The following is a 24,049-nucleotide window of genomic DNA, read 5'->3' on the forward strand; positions in this document are numbered from 1 at the left end:
TGTTGTTTATAATGGAAGTTACAACTACAACCTTTTGAAGATCAATGCTAATTTTATCTAGATAATGTAATAAACGAAAGTTTTCTATGTCAACAGAAAGGCAGAAATATAAGCTACACTTTAAATACTTGTCATAAATATAACTGAAGTGAAAACGAAGATATATGCATTTGATACTGTACAGTTTCTTGATGGCTTGCTCTAAGAGTGTGAAGCCCTTCACACCAGCCTATAAATTGTGTAATTTATTTCCATATATGCTAATTAACCTTAAAATCTATATGTCAGAAGGAAGGAAGATGTAGACGTTAATGTGACAACATTTCAAGAAATATCTCTCTCTTTAAAGTTAAATAATACAATCCTATCGCCGGTGTCCGGACACATGAAAGCTACTTAGGTATCAGTGGCCAGCCAGGTGGAGATCACAGGCTGTACAATACTGATAAATTATGTAATTCACAGAGATACGTTGATAAATATTAATGTTTTATATTTTATTAAAAATACAGATATATACTTTGTTTCATACGTTAAATGTAACAATATTTCAGTATATATTATATAAGCATAGTATATATAATTCAGTATATACAATATATAATAAGAGTGTCAGACCACGGAGGAAGAATTGAAACAGGAATTTCCTTTAGTACTTTCTTATATTAATACATCTTCAGAGCGAACCATTCCTTCTGAAGATGTATTAATATACGAAAGTACTTAGAGCATTCTATTGTGGTTTTAATATTGAACAATTATACATATACGAAACAGACAAATCTGGTGTCTGAAATAGTAAAAATATTAGTGTGCGATGTGATCAATGTAAGGGGGATATTGGGTGTGCCTCGTATCCCCTACAACAACAAGAAGTTCGAGAGCGATGAGGCCGCCACCTACTAGCTTCAGGATGTCGTCGAATCTAAATCAACAATATACTACCGCCGCTACTTTCTCGGAAACGTAAGTACCTGCCGCTTTACTTCTCTCACCCTGCCTAGCCTGGCCTGGCCTGGCCTGACCTGGCGTAGCCTTACCTAGCCTAGTCTGACCTGGCCTAGTCTGACCTGACCTGGCCTAGCCTTACTCAACACTAATCACCACACGTGACAGCCCAAACGAATCGCAAATAAGTACACATAACAAGTCATATGCCCGGACACTCTTTCACCTTGGGGACTGAGTGGTAACTATTGTATAGAAGAGCCGGCTCCCTGAGAGTGGTAAGAGGGCGTGATAAGAGGCTAACGTGTGGTCTTGAAGGAAGTCGATAAAGCAGACAATTTTCAAAAGGAAGGGCAGCATAACGAGCAGACAGGAATGGATAGACAGTCGGTTATCCCATAATGTGTAATACGCCCCGCACAGCATGGGTGGAGTGGGGGGGGGGGGTTGTAGCAGGGCACAGTATGGTGATGGTGCGGGTGAAATACACACCCACTGAATTCCTGCCATCAATAATTGTTTTCATAACCATTAGAACAATGGCATCCCTCCAGCCACCATCCTTCCACTGACCCCCTCCTCTGGTCCTCCACCTCAGACAATAACCCCCCACACCCCCTCTCCCTTCCAGACATCAACATGTCAAAATCAGTACCATAATGTGTTTAAACTATTTAAACTAAGTCATTGTGTATCTCAAGGTATCTTAATTCATTTGAAAGTGTACATGTGCATTCGTTCATATACTCGCCTAATTGTGCTTGCTGGGGTTGAGCTCTGGCTCTTTAGTTCCACCTCTCAACCGTCAATCAACAGGTGTACAGGTTTCTGAGCCTATTGGGCTCTATCATATCTACACTTGAACCTGTGTATGGAGTCAGCCTCCATCACATCACTTACTAATGCATTCCATTAGATATAATCATATATGATTACACATAATCATAATCATTCCATACACATAATCACATATATGTGTGTACGTCAACGTATACATACATGCGTATATATATACCTCATATTAAAATACTGATAAACGCATGACCATGAACAAATTAATTTATAATTGTAGCATTATATATAATTTTAATAGACTAATTACGTGTTTATACATTTGAATGGTCCAGACAGGTGGCCAGCCTTGGACATATACACTTCTGGTAGGCACAATGACCTCATGTTAGACCCTTGATAGATTATGTGAGAGAGAGAGAGAGAGCTGGGGCAGGGAGGTGCGTGCCCCAGGGAGATAATCCATGCCCATGCCCCGCCTCGAGGTCAGTTCTCGAGTCACACCAAGAATAACAATCGAGCAAGTTGTCCTGACCAGGATGTGGCATATTAGGGAGGGTTGAGGAATAGGAAGCCTGTCTGATAGGGCTCTTGGCAAGCAGCTCTCCCTCAGTCTACCTATCTATATGGAAGAAATGTATCTAGGCCCTCCTCCCCCCTGCCTATTCTCTCTCCCCACCTTTCTTCCTTCATTTCCTCCCTCACTGGTGAGAGAGTAGGAGTGTGAGAGTGGTTAGAGAACTCGTAGTTCTCACGCTCGTGAAATTGTCTGCGACCCTGGAGGAGTAGAGCGGAGGGGGGGTGAAAGTAGGTGACGATGGAGGAGTAGAGGGGAGCATTATATGCAGTGAACGTAGGTGTCTATGGAAGAGTACATCATAGAGGAGGGTGAAAGGAAGGTGACGATGGAGGAGAAGGGAGGGGGTGTGAAGGTAGGTGATGATGGAGGAGTAGAGGGGAGGAGGGGGGCAAAGGTAGGTGTCTATGGAAGAGTACATCATAGAGGGGGGTGAAGGTAGGTGGCGATGGAGTAAAGCAAAAGGGGTGGGGGTTGAAAGTAATCCTGAGTTTAATTTTTTAGTTATATATAGTGACACCTCGGCTTACGAATGAATATTTATGAACTTTTCGGGTTACGAGCCTAATTTCTTCGAAAAATTTGAATCGGGTTACAAACTTTGCTTCGGGAAAGGAGTTTGTTGATATACGTATGGGCTGACCTAGCGCGTGGTGGCATGGTGATCGCGCCTCAGTTTACCAGTGTCTCCTGCCTAGTAAGTATCGCGCCTGAATTCTTTGTAAAGCATTACATTTGTTTTGGGATTTTTGGCTATTTGAACATAAAATTTGTTATGATATATCTTGCCATGAGTCCCAAGAAAGCCAGTGGTAAGGTTCAAGCCAAGAAAACACATGTGAGAATGACCATAGAGGAAAAACAAGAGAGCATTCATAAACATCAAAATGGTGCACAGGTTGTTGAACTAGCTAGGCAGTACAACAAATCTATGTCAACAATATGCACTGTACTTGCTAAGAAAAAGGACATTATGAGCATTAAAGTGGCAAAAGGCATATCAACAATCCCGAAACAAAGAACACAAACACTTGAGGATGTTAAAAAGTTTTTATTAATTTGGATACACAACAAGGAGTTAGCAGGTGATAGCATTTCAGAGGCCATCATTTGTGAGAAACCAAGGCATTTGCATGAAGACCTTTTAAAGAAAACCCCTGGAACGAGGGGGGGGGGGAAAAAGATGAATCAAGTTTGAAAATGTGAAAAGTTTGTGTGACAATAGAGCCTCGTGGAAAACTTTTGCTGTGGTCATTACCTGGTGGAATGCACCCAGGATGGAGTATCAGGGCTATACATCTTTTAAATCATAAAAGTAATAAACATTTCCCATCAACCTTACAAACAATATTAACCTATTTTCATGTATTTCCCCCATGTGCATTTTAACAAAGTTACTAAATTGCCTTTATCATTCTGTAAAATTTCAATTACAGTATTGTATGTATAATTTTGTTAGTATAAATGGACTGAATATTCTGAAATTACTATTAATTTTACAATTTCAGATTCAAAGGTGGTCTGGACACCCAATTTGGTCAGACAGGTGAAGAGAGCATTTAGGATAGTTCGAAGAGATGAAGATGGTCGCAATTGTGTTCGAAGAGGCAAACGCCCCCCTTTGCTCCTGACATTATGTTCAACCATTGACCTCTGCACACCTAACACAAGGTAGGTTGAAAACTCCTCCTTCATGTCATTGGTACATTAGACAGAAACTCAGGGCTCATGTAGGAATATCCTTAAAAAAAAAAAAGTGGCCCCAACAATGCATCCTCCAAGTCTGGAGGATGAGCAGGAGCATTGTCGAGAAGCAGGCCCTTTAGTGTCAAACTTTTCTCTTGCAGATATTTTTTGATGGCAGGGCAAACCACTCTACATCACAGTTTTTCTGCACGTTATATATTTTTTAAAACTCTTGGATTTTCGGAATGATACACAAGCAAGGGTTTAATTTTCAAATCGCCACACAGCACAAGAGTTAGCCTATCCTGACACAAGTTAGCCCAAGTTAGCTTGTGTCCGGGCAGTGACGTCTCCTCTTGGGTAATGTATGTCCTCTTCGGCAATTTTTTCCAGAATAGCCATGTCTCCTCACAATTAAACACTTGTTGTGGAATATATCCATCAATACAGTATCTACAAAATCTTTAAAATCACGAACAAATCTTTCAGCCCCTACTTTGTCTGAGCTGGCACCCTCACCATGCCTCACAACACTATGAATACCACGTCTTTTTTCAAAATTTCTCAAACCATCCCCTACTCACCTTAAACTCTTTCGTATCTGCAAAACTCGTTCTAGGGGTTTTCTTTATAAGATCTTGCATGAAGATTTCATTGTTGACCAAACCACACACTGGAAATTGAATAGACGACGACATTTCGATCCGTCCTGGACCATTATAAAGTCGATTGTGATGAGATGAGGGAAGCAAGAGCATTAAGTAGGCAAGAGAGAGAGGTGAGGAGATGGCAAGTATGTACGTATGTACATGAATAAAACATGTACATACTTATACATAACGTGTGTAAATAGTGTAATAAACACAATAACAGTATTTTGGGAGGAGGAATGTTGGCGAGTAATGTGTTGGAGGAGGGAGGGAGGACTGGCAGGGTGTGGCAGCTCACTCATGTTTTTTGGGCTCACCATACCAACATAGTGGATCGTTATGGTGAATACATACGTAGATGGGTATATACAATGTGTGTATATAGTGTAATAACAGCAAAAACACTGTTTGATTGTAGAATATGTCGCATATATGAGGCCCATAATTTTGAGCATAGCGATGTTCTATACTTTGAATTATATAAATTCCACAAATTACACACTTTTAAATAATATTACAGCAAAAAAAAGGAAGAAATGAATGAGAAACTTCAAAATAATTGCGCAACATTTTATTCGCAGCAACTGCCGTCGCACGGGGTGGCGGGGCCGACAGACCCCCATCGCTCCAACGCTCAGCGCCCATAATTTGCTCAACTTCCCAGCTCCATCGCAGCTAAAGTAAGTCACATACAATATTTTTTGTTTAGTTTCCCCGTGATCAGACTCTGCATTTTAACAATATAAGAAGAGAAAAAAAATTTTTGGAAAGAATTTATTTCTTGTGCACCAGGGTGTTATTTGGAGACAGAGCAGTTCAGTGGTTAACTACTAAATTTTTTTTTCTCCCACACACGCACCCCCCTAGGAAGCAGCCTGTAACAGCTAACTCCCAGATACCTATTTACTGTTAGGTAACAGGGGTCATCCCCTTTTGTACAAAGAATCTGCTAAAGCTTTTAGGGCACTGACTTTGACACTCGTTTGTCTTTGTCGCCCCATATTTTTTACGTCCGAGTTGAATGCTCTTAAGGCCCTTAACTAACTTTAGGTCACGTCCCATACTTCTTGGGGAGCTAATCGACACTGCTCCTCTTTACATTCCTCTCTCGTTCTGTCTAAACTCGATTATGGCCCTGTTTACTCGTCTGCTTCTCCTTCTACCCTTCACCATATGGACACACTGCATCATACTGGGTTACGGCTCAGCTCTGGTACCTTTCCTTCGACACCTACCCTAAGCCTGTATGTTGAAACTGGCGTCCTGTTTCTACAGGATCGCCATGATCGCTACTGTCTTCTCCACCTTGCACGGTCCTTACAGCACCCTCACTCTTGCTTATGTCATGCCTTGACCTTTACCCATCCTGTGGTTCCTGTTCCCCTTCACCACCTATCTCTTTCTGTACGGTTGTCTCTCTTACAAAATGCTCTTTCAGTTTGTGTTACCAATATTTCCCCTCGTGTCATTCCGTCTTTGCCCCTATGGAGGGGTCCCCGTTCCTAAATTCTGTAAGCCTTGACCCACATGACTAAAACTTTTACCCCTCCTACAGTTCTAAATCACCTTTTCCTTGAACACTTTTCTTCACACTTCCACTCTATTTCCGTCTTCACCAATGGGTCTTAAGTCTGCAGACGGTGTAGGCTACTCTGTTGTTTTTCCTGACTGCACCTTTGTGTCTCCTGCCTCCGGAGACTAGCATCTTCATGGCAGAACTTTATGCTATTCTCTATGCTCTTCACCAACTCTTTTCTCGCTGTCAATCCTCCTCTGTGTTTGTAGTTGACACTTGCAGTGCCCTCATGGCTCTAGAATCCTTTAATCCAGTCCATCCTTTGGTAGTTGAAATTCAACATTGGCTGTTTCTTATCTCCAGTAGATTTAAGACAGTGGAATTTCGCTGGATTCCCACCCATATTGGTGTGTTCTTAAATGAGCGTGCGGACACTGCCGCTAAGGAAGCTATCCGCACCTGTCCCATCTCCCGTAAAGGTATTCCTTATTATGACTTTTACCCAGTTATTCATTTCCCCATTCTTGCCCGTTGTCAGGGTTGTTGGTCTTCTGTTACTGGTAACAAATTGCGTGCTCTTAAGAGTAGTGTGTTCCCGTGGCCTTCCTCCTACCACCGTAACCGGTGGTGGGAAACGGCTCTGGCGAGGTTGTATATTGGTCATACACATTTAACTCACGGGCACTTAATGGAGCGCTGCCCTGCTTCTTATTGTCCAAACCGTTTGGGGAGCCGGTCGGCCGAGCGGACAGCACACTGGACTTGTGATCCTGTGGTCCTGGGTTCGATCCCAGGCGCCGGCGAGAAACAATGGGCAGAGTTTCTTTCACCCTATGCCCCTGTTACCTAGCAGTAAAATAGGTACCTGGGTGTTAGTCAGCTGTCACGGGCTGCTTCCTGGGGGTGGAGGCCTGGTCGAGGACCGGGCCGCGGGGACACTGAAAGCCTCGAAATCATCTCAAGATAACCTCAAGATAACCGTTGTCTCTACATGTCCTGACTTCCAGGACTTACGTGTCTTGCTTTCCGACCATCCCTCACTGTCAATTGTCCCTCGATAAAATTCTTGGTAAATTCAATACCTTTGATATTGTTCGCCGTATGCATTTTTGTTCTTGTATTGGCGACGTTAGTGATATTTAGCGCACTATGATTATCCCACACATTTGATGGTTTGATAATTACTGTACTGTACAGTACTTTGGTTTGGAATGTATCAAATAAAGTTGTTTCATGTATTCAAATGTGTGAGAAAATCCACTGGGGCTGTGAGATGAAGCGAACCTGTAACAAAGGCATTGCCAGTTGCATACTCTACCACCACTGATGGTAAAAGTCTTACAACTGGATATCTTGTGTGACGGGTTATGGTATCACAGCTATACTGAACCAAGATGGTATGGCTCTCCCTCACATAAATGAAAGAAATGCTGCTATTGGCCTTGCAGTGTGTAAGTTGCAGGTGGAAACAAATGAAAATTATCAAATAAATAATTAAACAATTTACTGAAATAGTAATGAACAAAAATAACACATGACAATACTTGACTATCATGTAATGCAAAGGTGAACAAGTTAGTATGACCTTAAATGCAAAAAATAAACTATAAGCAATGAATAAAAGTATGAAGATATACTGGTGTTCTGAAGACAGCTACCATACCACCATGGCATCAGTCACAAGATGTTGGCTGGAAGTGGACGACGGGTTAGAGACACCAAGGTGATCCTAGAGCACTAAGGGAGAGATTGCCTCTCCAGGGAGGCAGCGCTCTTTATATAGTCCGGCGGTGATGACTCATCCAGTGTCAACACGAGGTGGACATCTGGTCAACTAGCAAACTGCTCGTTGTGGCTGGCGGTGCCTTTGTGTTGAGCTGTACCACTGTCAGTTGAAGGCGGCTAACTGCTTGTTTGTGGGGACAAACTGCCAGTTTGCAGTGGCGCCCGGCTTGCCTCTGAGTCGTACCAGGCCGTGCCAGGCCCTGGGGGGTATGGAGAGGTGGCAGGACTGATGACTCTTCTGGGCTGGAGTAGATGTATACTTCCAGTGCAGAGGCATTGAAGGTGAAGTTTAAAGGCAGTTCCACTGCTATGCAGGGGATTCACGTGACACTTGTGAAGCCACAGAAAGTCTGGAGGCCCTACTAAAGCCAGTCCAAGTATTAAATAAAACCCCTGAAGTACGCCGGTGAAGGGTAAAGTGAAGGGTGAAGCAAGACCATATGCCCCAACTTCAGGCACACACAGAAAATCACGTTTTGGTCCCGCCTCTCAACTGTGTATTTGAAGTTGGGGCGTATGGTGTTGAACTGCTTCAGCCTTCACCCGAGTGCTTGTAGGTCTTACGTAAGACGTTGACTCAAGGAGGGGCCTCAAAACTTACTGTGATTTATGGGGAAATCCGGTTGTAAGACTTTTACAAAGTCAGTAATATACTGTGGTAGAGTATGCAGCTGCCAGTGCCTTGGGCAAGGGTTTACGTCGCCTCACAGCTCCAGTGGATTTTCTGCTTGGTGTATATCAGGTTGTGATTTTGTGTGTGTACCGTATTGTTATGATCGCCGTCTGATAAGTCCTTTCTGGCCTCAAGAGGAGTCATTTTTACCCACCTAGAAAGATTGCAGATGGCCAAAGCAGTTATTTAAGTTAAGAAGGGGCAAGTCTTAAACAGAATTTTGCATAATATTTGACTGTAAAGGGGTAAATTGAGGTAGATTGAAAAACAAAATGGTGAACCGGGCAGGCGGTACTCACAATTAGGCGAGTACACTCGGGAACTTTTAAAGTGCAACCAAACATGCTTTAGGCTCTCACAACAAGAGGTGAGTGGTGGTGGGTCAGGTGCTCAGCCAATCAGAGCACCTAAGGAGGGAGGGCAGGAGTGAGAGGGGGGTGGTATGTGGAAGTTTGGTGACAGTTGTGTGTAGTTTGTTCATCTTCATTGTAAGTTTCATGGCTTGGTGTGCATTTCCCTAGTAAATTTAATTAGGGAAAAATTCAGGTGTTTGATTTTTTAAATCAACTTTTTAAATGTTGAGTTGTTAAAGCCTCAAAGTGCATGGAGTTGGTTTGGGAGTATGGCGTCCTCATGCTGTTGCGTGCTCGCGTGAGGTAGCAAAGGTGATGTAAAGTTGTGGGGTGTACATGCTTGGGACGTCCTCTCTCGGGATGGCTGGTGTTAGACCTGAGTGTTTGTCGGTTGTTGAAAAGCCGTCATCCTTTGCTGTTGTGGTATTGATTTGACATTGTTCATCTTGTAATTAATACTGTAGTGCGATATCTAGGGCTACCATTTGTAGGTTTAAAATGTCTAATACAAACAGTTGTCCAATGAGTTTTAATAGGAAATATCATCCACCAAGCACCATTGTACAATTATATTACTTGATAGTATATGGATTGTGCAGAACTGCTTAGAATGATCTTTAACACTTGGCTATATTGGTCATGTCAAATACCTGCACGGTGAATGCTCAAAGACCCTTTCTTTATTCAGTGTTGTCACATACCTCATGGGGGTATGGATAGGCAAACACTCATTCGGTTAAACTTGCCTTGTAGTACTTTCAGAGCTCAGTAATTTGGAATCTGGTTAGCACTTTCCAAATAAATTGACCTTTAAAGTGAATTCCTATTTAGGTTTAAAACATTATACCGAATGAGAAACTCGGATTATATAGCCGAACACCAGAAATGTTGTTATTCAATTTGGTTGCCTAAAGCACATTCAAGGACTACACATTACATGGCATTCCAGGATTCCTCTATACCTTGCCTTATGCTGTAAACATTGCCACAACCCTGTGTTTTATTGATTTAAATGGCCACAGGGAGGCATACAACACTGCAGATTATGATGTCATTAGTTATCCACTGTGCTGACAAGTGGGCTGACTGATGTTCGTTGACACCTGTATCGTGCTTCAATTTAATCGCCAGGAGATCACCCTCTCACTAGACTCGTCTGTAGGAAGTAGAGTATAGTATCTCAAATTACCTTGGATCATAAATAGCATAAGACTTGGGGGTAGGAGAGGGTTGCAGTGTTTGTCATGGCTCTCAGTTGTTCCTGGTATTAGGCAATTTAGTTCTGGAATCATTTTTGTTGGCCAATGTTAAACTTTTTCGAAAGTAGATGTTTTTCTGAAAGGGAAGGGGGGGGGAACCTCTATGCTTGGATACAGTTATCTAAGTGAATACTTAGATTTATACAGTAGAATAACTACCTTCTTTTCCTTAGTCAAAAAGGTTGCTTGTTTATTTCTAGGGACTTGTATTTTCTTTTATTTTTAACTGCAGCAACTTTCAGTGAATGATAGATTCTTACTGAAAGTACCTTTACTTCATTGTTGTTGCTTTATGGTCATCTCATTGTGTACAGGGATTCCGCGAAGCTTTTGGGGTTAGTCTTTGACACTCGTTTGTCTTGGTCAGCCCATATCTCTTGCCTCCGAGTTGAATGCTCTAAGGCCCTTAACCTCCTTAAGGTTTTGTCCCATACTTCTTGGGGAGCGGATAGGCGCACGCTCCTCTTATTTGCACTCCTCTCTCGTCCTGTCTAAACTCGATTATGTTTGCCCTGCATACTCTTCTGCTTCTCCTTCTACTCTTCGCCGTCTTGATGCTTTGCACCATACTGGGTTGCGTCTCGGCTCTGGTGGCTTTCGTTCGACTCCCGCCCTTAGTTTGTATGTTGACACTGGCTTTCTCTCTCTTCAGGACTGCCGTGATCGCTACTGTCTTCGCTATCTTGCGCGGTCCTTCCAACATCCTTCCTCTCTCCTCTGTCGTGCATTGACTTTTCCTCCTCCTGTGGTGCCTGTTCCTCTTCATTGTCTCCCACTTTCTGTCCAGTTATCTCTCTTACAGGATTCTCTTTCTGTTCATATTTCTAATGTTTCTCCTCGTATTGTTCCTTCATTACCTCCGTGGAGAGTCCCCCTTCCCAAGTTTTGTACGTCCTTGACTTGTATTACTAAAGCCTTTACCCCTCCTACAATTCTGAAAAGCCTCTTCCTTGAGCACTTTTCTTCGCACTCCCACTCTATTTTCATCTTCCCTGATGGGTCTAAGTCTGCGGATGGTGTGGGCTACTCTGTTGTTTTTCCTGACCGTACTTACATGTGTCGCCTCCCTTCGGAGGCTAGCGTCTTTACGGCAGAACTTTATGCTATTCTCTATGCTCTTCGTCTCTTGCTTTCTCATTCTCATTCCTCCTTTGTGGTTGTAGTTGATTCTCGTAGTGCCCTCATGGCTCTAGGGTCCTTTAATCCTGTCCATCCGGTGGTCATTGAGATTCAACATTGACTGTTTCTTATTTCTAGTAAATTTAAATCAGTAGAGTTTTGCTGGATTCCCAACCATATTGGTGTTTCAATGAGTGTGCGGATGCTGCCGCTAAGGAAGCTATCCGTTCTTGTCCCATCTCCCGTAAAGGTATTCCTTATTCCGACTTTTATCCTGTTATTCATTCTTCCCCGTTGGCAGGGTTGTTGGTCCTCTGTGGTTGGTAACAAGCTGCGTACTCTCAAACTTAGTGTGTCCCCGTGGCCTTCCACCGTAACCGGCGGTGGGACACTGCTTTGGCACGGCTGTGGGTTGGTCATACCCGCTTAACCCACGGTCACTTAATGGAGCGCCGCCCTGCTCCTTATTGTCCGAATTGCGTTGTCCCTCTTACAGTTGTGCATATCCTTGTTGAATGTCCTGACTTCCAGGACGAGCGTGTGTCTTGCTTTCCGACCGTCCCTCGCAGTCACTTGTCCCTCGATAGAATTCTAGGTGAATCGGATACTTTTGATATCGTTCGCCTTATGCGTTTTTGTTCTCGTATTGGCTTTCTTGGTGATATTTAGCGCCCTCTGATGGTGCTACATGGCCTTCCCGGTTTAGTGCCTTCTTTTGGTAATTACCTTACCTTCATTGTTGTTTTCATTTTAATGTGGTAGTTGTGATATGGATTGTTCTGGCTCACGTGCAAGGTCTTGGATTTTTTTCTGTTTTATATTAAGAAATTGCCAGTCTTGTTACTATTTGTAGAGTTAGAGATCTGCATTAATGCCTCAATATTATATTCTTTATTTTTTTTATAACGTTATCAGCAATTTGTGGTTGGTAATATTTAGATTGTCAGTGATGTATATGACAAGGGTTAAGACCCCTTGTGGTATGACAGCATTTTTTCCAGTCATTTCTTTAACAAATTAAAGGGTCCTCGTAACCATTCTTTTGTCCTTTCTACCATGTACCTGTTTGTTGCTTCTTGGTCTTTCATTTGGTACTTTGGCTATTAAAACAATGGCCTTTGGTAATGTTGCAATTACCATTTCTAAAAAAAAAATGAGCAGGTTCATTAGGCAGGGTTTGTTTTTAGCAAACAAAGTTTTACAAAAAAAATTCCATTCCTTCAGGACCTTGCAGATGTTAGGTCAAACTAATTGACAGTAATCTGGTTTTGCCCCTTTCAAACAATGATGGTTTTAATCTAGGTAAAATATTTCAGAATATCTGACAAGTTTGACAGACAAATCATTTAAGAGCTTTGATTAAATTTAAGTTACCAAAGACTGTGAAAACCATGTTGTATAGATGCTTCAGTGTCACTTTTCTAATGTTTTGTAAATTTAACAATGATCTTTGTACAAATTATGATTAAATTAACTAAAGCTTAGGTGTTGCATAGCTTTAAATTTACTTTCAAATATGGAAACTAAAATATTGACTAAAGTTTCTTCCACTAATATTTCAGACTAATTTGCAATATTTGTTAGTTTATGTAAATTGAATAGGTAGTCCACTTTTACATCTTTTCAATGCATTTTGCATGCACCTATGTAACAAGTTACAAATAGGTGTAAATTTTACCAAGTATTTATTTTCAAAGTAAAAAAATTTCAGATGTTTAAACATTGCATCAATAGTAGTAAACAATAATTTCCAGCATAATTTCAGGGTAAGGTATATAAAGTAGTTTCATTAAAATTGTTTTATTTAATAAGTTTTACATATAGTATTTATAATACATCTAATATGTATTACTGTCTCAGGTTGTGGGACAGATGCTCCTAGATGAACAGAAGATCCAAAAGGCCAAGACAACTCCAGAGACAATCACCTGTAAAAGAAAAATAAACATTAAACAGGGACACTACTTTTATTATCACCAAAGCCTAATAATAAGGCCAAAAAACCTAACATCCTATCTTTTAAGATAGGCTCAGCAGGCCTATCCCTTCCTCTGATTTTAGTTCAGAGCTTGTTCCCTGAATGGGTGCAGTACATCCACCACTTCAGTGCCATCAACACATTGTACATATGCTTTACTGGAAGCACTGTACAATGCATGCCAGGCACTAAAGTGATAGATGCATCCACCCATTCAGCAAACAAGCCCTGTGAGAATTAACAATTGTTAAGGGTCCCTAAACCTATGCAAATCTAGTCCATCTATTAGATGGGTAGTAGAGCAAAGCTCTGAAAAAGCCAAGCCAGGGAAGTCTGCAGGACTGCCTGGTCCCCTTTTATGAAATGGGGTAGGATCAGTACAAACTGCATCATCCCCTGTGGGTTGTAACAGTAGGACATGGTTACACACCTATAAATGGACTAGATAAAAGAATTAAGATTAGATCATTGATATAGCTAAAACATCAAATTCAAACTCACCCACATTTGCAGAGTAAAGGAGACTCACTCCAAGCCAGTCCATGCATCATAATCACTTTCACCTGAAAAATATTTCAACAAATTAATTTCAGATTTAAAGCCAATCTTGCTTTACTTTTCAAATTAGCATTCAGTACTTTACAAATTAAGATAGAAAAAATTTCTTTAAGGAATTTGCCTTTCCTACATTCTAGTAGCAGTAGTAAAGATCTAATTTAGCAATATAAATATATATGGCATCAATTTGCCAAGTTTCAGTAAATGTCATTTGAGAAACTATCCACAACTGCACTTCAATGGCAATTTACATTTATCTTTAGACAATGCTATATTGTTTAAGTTACTACTATTTTTTTTACTTTTATGCAAATCTATTCAGATTAACCTTTACTACAACTCACCTGATTCTGCTTAATTAACTCTTCCAACTGACAGACGAACTTCTGGACTTTCCAAACCACATTCTGGAAAACTATAAAAATTTAAAACCAAGCTAAAGTAAACATTGAATATTTTTTTTTTACTTTCAAGGGAAAAATACCACCACTTAGAACAAAACTTTTCCTGCCATTAACTTTATTTGACTTATGATTACCCTTAACAGTGTTATACATTTATAGATTAAAGCTTATTTAACAAACATTTAATGTTAACTAAAGATTTATATTTTATTAATAAAACGCCCTCAACTATGCTGTTTAAGATCTAATGCCCCACATTACAATTTTCACAATTTCAACATACCATTCTATTCAATACATTCCTGAAAGGACTAAACTTGCAGATATGGTACCCACTAGCCTAAGCCTAGACTTCCATACCCTAATATTTAATAGGTTTTTAGCAATTAACTTCTACCCTCTAATTCCAATGTACACAACACTACTTACTGTAGATCTGAAAGTATTTTCCTGCAGCTCTTTGTTGCCAGGACCTTCCACAACCTGTTATGTGAACAGTAAATATTACTAAAAAGTTATTTGCATAGCCATGTTATTTTGTTCATACCTGTACCACCAGTTTAACAGTTGCCATTTTAAATGGCACACTAAGTATCTTGTTGTCCTATATTAATTACAAACAAAGCTATAGTCATTTCAAGTCAACATCCTATACAAATTTTAGTTTCCAACAACTTTAGTCATGAACATTTTTCTGGAACATTGCAAACAAACTTTAATTTAACAACCATGTATAACATTTGAATAAAATACAAAATATATATACAAATTATTCTTTTGCAACCACTGCTTACTACTAGGGGGACAAATTTATTCTGTTGAATTATGTACCAAGCTTTAGTCTGAAAATTCATATTAACCCAACTATACTACCAAGACAATGTGATTTTACTAAATTTAGTAATATTACACTTACATTTTAGTGTGGGCTTCATCCACTATTCTGATGTTAGCTGGAACATTTGTGCCAGCTGCTGGTTTGAAAGGGAGGCATACCATGTGCCAATTCAGGAAGCTTTCCACGTTCCTGACTGCATGTCAGCTCAGGACCTCACTACCATGTTGGGAGGCAGTTGAAGACTAACCAATCAACATCCCAGGCTGGAGAGCAGTGCCAGCTCGGGGACAATTTACCACCTGCAAAAAATTTAATACTCTTAACAATCTACACCATCTATCTCATCTTTACCTAGCCCCCAAACCTTACATTTGTCAGCATTAAACTGCATCTGGTAGTCTTAACCATTTCAAAACTATATAGGGCATCGGTATTTTTTATTTGCCAATTCTGCAACTATTGCAGTCTAAACCATAATCTTGCGAATAACAGAGGTCCAAGGAGAGCTTTTAGGCACTACTTACAACACTTCTCCCAACTTAACCCCATTTATACTAATTTCCTTTGACCTAATCAACTTCAGTCAGCATTCCCAATGATCCGAGCCCCTATCAATTTTACGCCACTATCAAAATCTCTGCTGAAGTCAAGGTACACAAAATCACAAACCTTATCACCATTTCCTCAACTATGCAACCTAATCCATGAACATTTAGTAATAAAACTATGCGATTCATGTATCTAGTCATGTTTCTCAAAAAGAGTACAGAAATGGCACTTGCAATGTTAGATTCTAGTAACTTTCCTCACAATAGACTAAGCTAATTGGTCACTAACTTGAGCGTTAAAGTTAACTCAAACTTTTCCTTTAAAACTTGTTATATTAGGAACTTTCCACGACCGGCCTTTACCCGACATAATTAAATAGGGTAAAAACGGTATATTAAATGCAGTAAAACTACGGTAAATTCAATGATAAACTTGCATTCTTTAAGCATGGGCTGCATATTAAGTGAACTAAACTAAATGTTAAGCACCCTGGCAAACCACTTCGTTCTATTCAATTTCTTTATTTAATCACTTTGTCCGGCTAGAATTTTTAGATTAGATTAAAGGAACACCCTCCCTGGTAACGGCTGAACTAGTTAACCAAATACAATTATTTACCCCACAAAATACAACTAGCGACATCTCTTTTTTTTCCAACGCACTATAAATAGCCAAACAGCAACCCATAAGGTGGGTTGTTGTGCTCGGGTAGGAGGTTCCAAGCTCCGCCCCTAGATGGTATGGGGTGCATAATAAATGGCATATCATTGGAAGATATTCTTTGTTGACATTCACACAACAGCCAATCACAGGAAGGGATCAGGCAAAGGCTCCATCCACTTAATAAATCATCTTTATTCAGCACACCATCCTTGCCTATGATATTCTGTTTCAACTTTAATCGACCTAAAAAGTGAAGGGTTAAGTATTTATAAGCATTAATAAAGTGACAATTAAATACTGCAGGACGTAACGGGTGTTACAGAAACATGGGCTGGCTACCTGACTTGTGACGTCATCAGTGGGGGTTGCCTCACGCAAATAATATCGATGATACAATGCTCCGTTCTCTTATTGAACTCGATTATTCAGTTAGATGGAAATTTCTGTCTTGTACATAACGAAGAGGTTGTGTTTGAAATAAAGAGATTTTTGTGCAAAAAGACTTATTTCTTAGTTTGCATACAATTTACAGAAAGAGTGTTGCCATTCCTAGCAACAGCCAATCACAGGAAGGTATTTGCTAAAAGTCCGTCTCCTTATCGACGCCCTCAGGAGCGACACCGATCTAGCTTATGGCTTACTGTTTCATCTCTTGTAGATGAAAAATATGAATATTTCGATTACTATGATTATTAAATGTATGAGATTATAACAGTTGTTACACAAAATGGCTAAATTTTGCCATTAAAAAGAGCTTATAGTCGATTTTGTAATAGAGTTTTATGGAAAGGGAGTTATACAATTTTTCTAAATATCTTCTGATATGGATGCTACTCTATCTCAAAGGGATAGAGTAGCTTAGGCTATTTCTGCTAGAGCGTCGGTAAAAAAAAAAAAATTGTTTAAATATAAATATCCTTCCTCTCTCAATAATATGCCCGAAACGCTATGCGTACTAGTGGCTTTAGGTATTGTATGTACTAGCTCTATCTATAAATCCAATATTATGTTTGTAAATCGACTATTTATGTACTTTCCTGAATAAAATGAACTTTACTAATATCTAATCTCTGTGACTAAAACGTAAGAACGACTTTATCTATGCCTTTTTATTAACATATACAATTATAAGCTTTATTAGTGAATCTCTATTAATTAAACAATATATCAGAGAGTGTGTAAGGTTCGGTGTTCCATGTGCGAAGAGACATGGGAGATTTTACATCAGTACAGTAAATGTTTTAAGTAGCGAACGCATACTAACGAATAACGATTAGTATAGACCAACACTATTGATCTATGAAGTCGATTTAACTTCCAGACATGTATTTTTCAATAAGTCTTAAATATTTTCTGGCTAGTTATGTTAGATATTATTAGAAATACGTATTCTACTTGTTATTATAATAAACTAAATTTGCGATCATTTAAGGAGAGAAGTGCGACGACTGGATCACTGTGTACAGAAAGTTGATATGCCAACAAACACTTTCCAGACAACAATATATCTTGGATAAGTCGCTCCACAACATTGACACCTGGACCGTTGACTTCCTATGAGGCCACATATTTACTTATTTCATAATGGAAGTATATTATTTTATAGTAAATATATGTTTTCTCGTGTTCTGCATTAAGCACTAACATTATAGTGATTAAATATACCATATTTCTTCATTATTTAAGTAATGCTAGGAGGCTTTGAGTAGCTTTGGGTCATTAGGTGAACAGAATCTCCAATAGATGGGGCGAGAGTCGCGCTATCTCTCGCCCGAGCGAGAGTCGAAACTTATTTTAGAATTGATATATCTTTGTCCTCCAACAAGATATATTTCCTTTGGTGCACTCACAATAACGAGCATATCTCTGTCTTTCTGTAGGCATATAATATTTTAGGCTTTATAAGCGTATCTTTGTTAATTACACACTATATTGGCAAGTGCGTAGGCTTCTGCATTCCATGACCGACAACCTATTGAATGCCACTATAAAAACGTATGTATCTTCACTTGAGCTTTATATATGTCTATGTTAAAGTATTTAAAATGAAGCTTATATTTCTATCTTTCTTGAGACATATAAAACATATGTGTTTATTAATGAATTTACGTGAAATAAGCATTGTTCTGAGAGAGAGTTGCTCTGTCGATCAGTCTGTGCGGGGTCGGAGCTCGGCGATTATTAAAACACATGTATCTTCATTAGAACTTTATATATATCTATGGTAAAGTATTTAAAATGAAGTTTATATTTTTATCTTTCTCAACACATATAAAAACATTTGCGTTTATTAACGAATTTACGTGAAATAAGCATTGTTCTGAGAGAGAGTTACTCCGTTGCTCGATCTGTGCGGGATCGGAGCTCGCCGATTAGAAAAATACACGTATCTTCGCTTTAAATACAAATATGCCCATGGTAAGGCATTTAAAATGAAGATTATGTTTCTATCTTTCTTGAGACGTATAAAAATCTTACGTTTATTAACGATTCTGCGTGAAATAAGCATTGTTCTGAGATGAATATTGCGGATTTCCGGCTCTACGACCGATGAAAAATGCAACTTTTATACAACTACAAATATCTTTAGTTTTACTTTAAATTTTGTCCTGAAAGAGTTTTCATATATAGATCCAGTTTCTGCCGTTCTTCTGACATAAAAAGACCTTTGGTTTAATAAGTTATTAAGATGTTTTCAACAATATTACTAGGGCGTTCACCGATTCCAACATGGGCGACACTTTTGGAAACGCAACACATGGGTTGACCTGATTGATATATGGGTCAGATTCCATTAAGGTTCGGAACAACAGCACGAGCGGCGGCGATACTGTTGTTGTTGTTGACACTGACGGCGGTCACGTGTCTCACGTCTCTTGTAATGTTTCCGTTTTCTATGGTTGATATCTACTATTTATTTATTTATTTATTTATTTATATACAAGAAGGTACATTGGGTTTGTGAAAATACATAGCATAGTATTTACAATCTTGTAAAGACACTAGTACGCGCAGCGTTTTGGGCAGGTCCTTAATCTAACAGATAATTTTAAGTAGGTAAATTCTAGCAGAATTAATAAAATGATAACAAATACATTTGCAAGAAAAAAAATGAGATGAGAGAGATTAGTAAGTATATTAGAGCACATTGGTATATTAAAGCTCTGATTGATTACATTGACAGCTTGATTGGTAATTTAAACAAGATTAATAGACACCATAGACAGATCTACGCCATTTAAATTTATTTTATTTATTTATTTATTTATAAAAGAAGATACATTAGGTTTATGAGAGTGCATAGCATTTATGTTTTTACATTCTTGTAAAGCCACTAACACGCAAAGCGTTTCAGCAGGTCCTTAATCTAACAGATAATTTTAAGTAGGTAATTTCTAGCAAAATGTAAAACATTTTAACAGGTACATTGTACGAAAATTTGACAGAGATTAGTAGGTACATTAAAGTAAAATTTGAGTGTTATCAACAGGTACATTGTAGCATAATTTGAGAATTACTTAAAGGTATAATGCAGTAAAACATGCGTTCATTATAACAATCATGATATAAGATAGCAATGATTACAATGGTGAAGTTACATACTGGGGGATTGGGTAGCACTAGAACTTACGTTAGCAGTCTCAACTCTCACATCCCACCCAGCCAAGCATTTAAGGATATTGAAAGATTTTTTTATTATTATTAAATACACAGCAAATTACTACTACCCTACTCTATATAAAAGATTACAAAGTGTAGACAAAGGCGATAAGATTGGTCAAGTGTCACACCCCCACTCTCTACGCACATAGCAAACGAGATAGTCGATGCTTGGGCAACCACCTCAAGCTTTAATAATCTCCCCCCCCCCCCGACACACAATTAAAGGTTGAAGGTTGTAACAGAACCCATGAGCACCACACCAGAAACAAATACCTTTTTGATATTCCAAGAGTACGACTTAATCAAACTAGAAATGCTCTACAAATCAAGAGACCAAGAATGTGGAATGACCTTCCCAATTATGTTAAAGACTTATTATAGACTTGTGGTTGGTTGGTGTTGTCGTCGTTACTAGGAGATCACCCTTGGCGCTTCTGGCTCTTGGAGAGGGGCTCAACGTTACACGTTTAGGGGATGCGGCTCCAACACTTAGCCTCGTTGTCACGTGCACACACCCACTCGAGCCGCTGTGACTCCCCACTCTCTCCTTATGAGATATGATCTCCTCAATCCCCTATGACTTACTAATATTACCTTCTGCCCTGTCCACAGCAGTGGTTCTTGGTTCTTTCCCTCTCTCTCTCTTCTTCTGTACTATTTCCTGGGAAGCCTCACTAGGACAAGGGCAAACACCAGCAAATTGGGATACATTTACTGGACGAAGCACATACACAATACATACACACATATAATAATAATGAATCCTATACTCTATAATATTACAATCAGGTTGCTCTCCAACACAACCAGAACTCTACCATCAGCTTATCAAGTGGTATCCTATCTCCTGGTTCACCACCTGATACTATCAACCTCCTCAAGTTGATCAAGTCTACATACACTGTTGCACCATCAGCAAGGGAATATATATATATATGTATCTATAAATGTGTACCAAGAAAATCAGCATTTGAATGCAATAACATATCAGTATAAATGTTCATTGATACACAACAATGATCAATCGATCACTCTATCAGTCCTAGAACGCATATATCTGTAGGTAATCCAGCCTACGATTGTAACTCTAAACTTCAGTATAAAACACTCCTTGACATAAGAATGCAAACAGTCACTCACCTCTCACTGCGTCTTGCACGCTAATGACAACCAAACACTATCAACTCCCTACAAGTAATCCACCAGAACTTCCCTTCCACCTCTGGAAGTTCACTACCCTGATATCTTCAGGTTCTTCCAGGCTTCACTACCAGGATCCTCTGCAGCTTCTCCAGGCTGCTATCATGAAGTTTCCTTGAGTAACTACGGTGCTTCACCCTTCTGCTAGGTTCCTCCACAGCTCTCTTGGCTGCTACACCATGAAGTTTCCTCGAGCAACTATGGTGCTTCACCACCTCTACAGAAGCATGTGACACTCCTCTTCACTGCTTCTCCTCCCAGCTCGAGGTCCTCTGCTTCCTTACCTTGGAGTCTCATCAGCTACTTCATCTGCTGGCTTCGAAGTTCTCAGCAACTTCTTCCCCAAAGAACAAACCTGCAACCCATCGACACTCCAATAAAATGTTTCCCCTTTAACACATAAACAAAAATAACCACACAATATGTTTGCCTCAAATCTGTCTGCCTCTATCTGTCCTCTACATACAGTGAGAGTGGACTCCCCCGTTTTGGGCGGGTCCATACTCCACCTCGCCCGGCGGCGGTCCTCACTCGCTGGGAGGGTCTTCCTCCGTCAGGAGCCGGGCTCCCTCAGTCGTCTGTCAGAGCTCAGAGGGGACGGACGTCGCTCCGTGTTCCTCCCTCTTCACTCTCCTATTTCAGGCTTTCTGCCTTATTAAAACATGTCTAACTTATAAATAAACATTGCTACTGTCGCTGGGCACATGACCAACTACAAGCAATCACTATGAACTGGCGTATATCGTGCTTACCACAGATTAACTGGTCGAGGGCGCTCTCCCTCTGACGGCGTCTGGTCAGGGCGCTCCACACAGCCCACGAAAATGCCTCTGAGCAGCTTATTAAACTCTGCTCGTTGACCAGGACTTGAGACCACAACGTTCCCAGCTCGGTTCCACAGCTGGCACGTCTACACACTTCTCTTCTCTTCGAGATATATCACCAGGGGTTCCCTTCTGACGGGAGCTCAAATGGAGCGCGGCTTTCCCCTGCGATGTCTGGCACTCAAGTGAGGTCAAGGTCCTCCGAAAGCGAGCCTCACGCCTCCAGCAAAATGTCCACATCTCCTAGCCAGTCATTTATCTGTTTTCTTCTTCATTGCCCATAATCTCAAACTGTTATACATATCCAAGCAACTATTTTACATATGGGTTATCACCTCAATATTTGCTAGACCTTCTAATCAGGTCAGGCTTGATGAATAACTCTCAAGGAGGGAGACTCGTTTCTCCTGTAGGCTGAGATCATAACAGACTGTACCTCTCTCAACCAGTTTAAGATAAGAACTAAGCACTACCTAATTAATTCCCTGTAATCTATCTACCTTACCCCTATAATGTCAACCCATGTCTGCTATTTTTAAACAATGCTGTTTGTCGACCAAATTGTATTTTTTTCTGTTTTCTGCCATGTTCCCCCCTTTTTTTTATATTTTCTCGACACATTTTATACTCTAATCTCAATTAGTTTTAAGTTTTAGTCTTTAGTGTTTTTCCTGCCCGAAACGCTGTGCGTAATAGTGGCTTTAGGCATTGTATGTACTAGCTCTATCTATAAATACATCAATATTTGTATCACACCTTGTATGTATGTACTTTACCTGAACAAACATTTGAATTTGATTTTGAGTTTGAATTAAAGACCAAATGCTGGTTATGGCGATAGGAAAAGGCTCGTTCACTTCATGTCCCACAAGGAAGATGAATGCAACGCGTTATTTACTGAGTTTGAGTTACTCTTGACCCTGAATAAAGGTAAAGCCACCCCCCCCCCCTGGTGAGGTTAGTTTAGCTAATTTATTATGCACCCGACATCCATCTTGTTGGTTGTAGTGGAAAGGGATATGGAGGCACATAAACTTCTCCGGTTAGGATTGTATTACTGATGACTGCATTTGCGCATAGGAGTGTAACAAGAGACTTCGAACTAGGCACCCCACAGGGAGGTATCCTCAGTCCTACCGCATTTAATATCTTAATAAACACACTCTTAAACTCTGTACCGAGCAAACCCAACGTGCACATCATTAGCTATGCTTATGATATACACCTTCAGAGAGACCAAAAAAACTAAACAAGTACAGGGACCTAGAACGTTGTTACAGGTTCGTGCCGATAGGCTGAGACCTTGGTCACCTGGGGTAAATGTGCACTTAAGTTCCTAAAGGAGGTGGGTGAGGAACTCATTAGGCAAACAAGAGACTCAAGAGCAGCCAATTTCCTGTTCCAGCGCCTCAGTATCACGATCCAGAGAGGAAATGCTTGCCGCATCTTGGGCACACACCCATGCAAGGCCCGATTTGCCTAATAGGCCGAGTGATTTTCTTTATTTTCAAAATATTGTTTTCAATTGGTTTATTTGAAATATTATTATAATTTATTAAGAACATAAATTATTAATTTACTTATGTTAGTTTAGTTTAGGTTAACATAGGTTAGGTTAGGTAGGGTTGGTTAGGTTCGGTAATATATCTACTTTAGTTGTAACTCAAATTAAAAGAACTTAACTCATACATAATGAAATGGATAGCTTTATCATTTCATAAGAACAAAATTCTAAAGACATAAATTCAAGAAAACGTGGCTTATTAGGCATATCGGGCTTTGCATAGTAGGCCGAGTACTGCGTTCTGGCTACTAGGTACAAATATATATATATATATATATATATATATATATATATATATATATATATATATATATATATATATATATATATATATATATATATATATATATATATATATATATCAGATATATATATATCTCAAATCAGAGAAACCCTGAGCACACACTAATACTGGTATCTGTATCAGACATTTGCACATGTATATATATA

General features: G+C 39.7%; 2 long non-coding RNA genes across 3 annotated transcripts; one reads left to right on the plus strand and one right to left on the minus strand.

Annotated features, from left to right (window-relative positions):
- The first annotated feature begins 725 nt into the window (after positions 1-725).
- Positions 726-13,317, plus strand: LOC138362722 (uncharacterized). The gene is made up of 4 exons (XR_011227904.1): positions 726-966; positions 3,826-3,988; positions 5,235-5,333; positions 13,219-13,317. It is a non-coding gene; the product is annotated as an uncharacterized lncRNA (long non-coding RNA).
- On the minus strand, positions 13,146-23,723 carry LOC138362723 (uncharacterized). 2 transcript variants are annotated; one of them, XR_011227905.1, is made up of 7 exons: positions 21,964-23,723; positions 16,688-21,566; positions 15,215-15,435; positions 14,728-14,781; positions 14,239-14,301; positions 13,838-13,899; positions 13,146-13,286 (listed from the first exon to the last, which is right to left on the minus strand). It is a non-coding gene; the product is annotated as an uncharacterized lncRNA (long non-coding RNA). The 2 variants fall into 2 exon arrangements; XR_011227906.1 differs by lacking the exon at positions 16,688-21,566 and having other exon boundaries at positions 21,964-22,357.
- Between the last annotated feature and the right edge of the window lie 326 nt (positions 23,724-24,049).

The sequence above is a fragment of the Procambarus clarkii genome, chromosome 9 (genome assembly GCF_040958095.1).
Source record: "Procambarus clarkii isolate CNS0578487 chromosome 9, FALCON_Pclarkii_2.0, whole genome shotgun sequence".
NCBI classification, from domain to species: domain Eukaryota; kingdom Metazoa; phylum Arthropoda; class Malacostraca; order Decapoda; family Cambaridae; genus Procambarus; species Procambarus clarkii.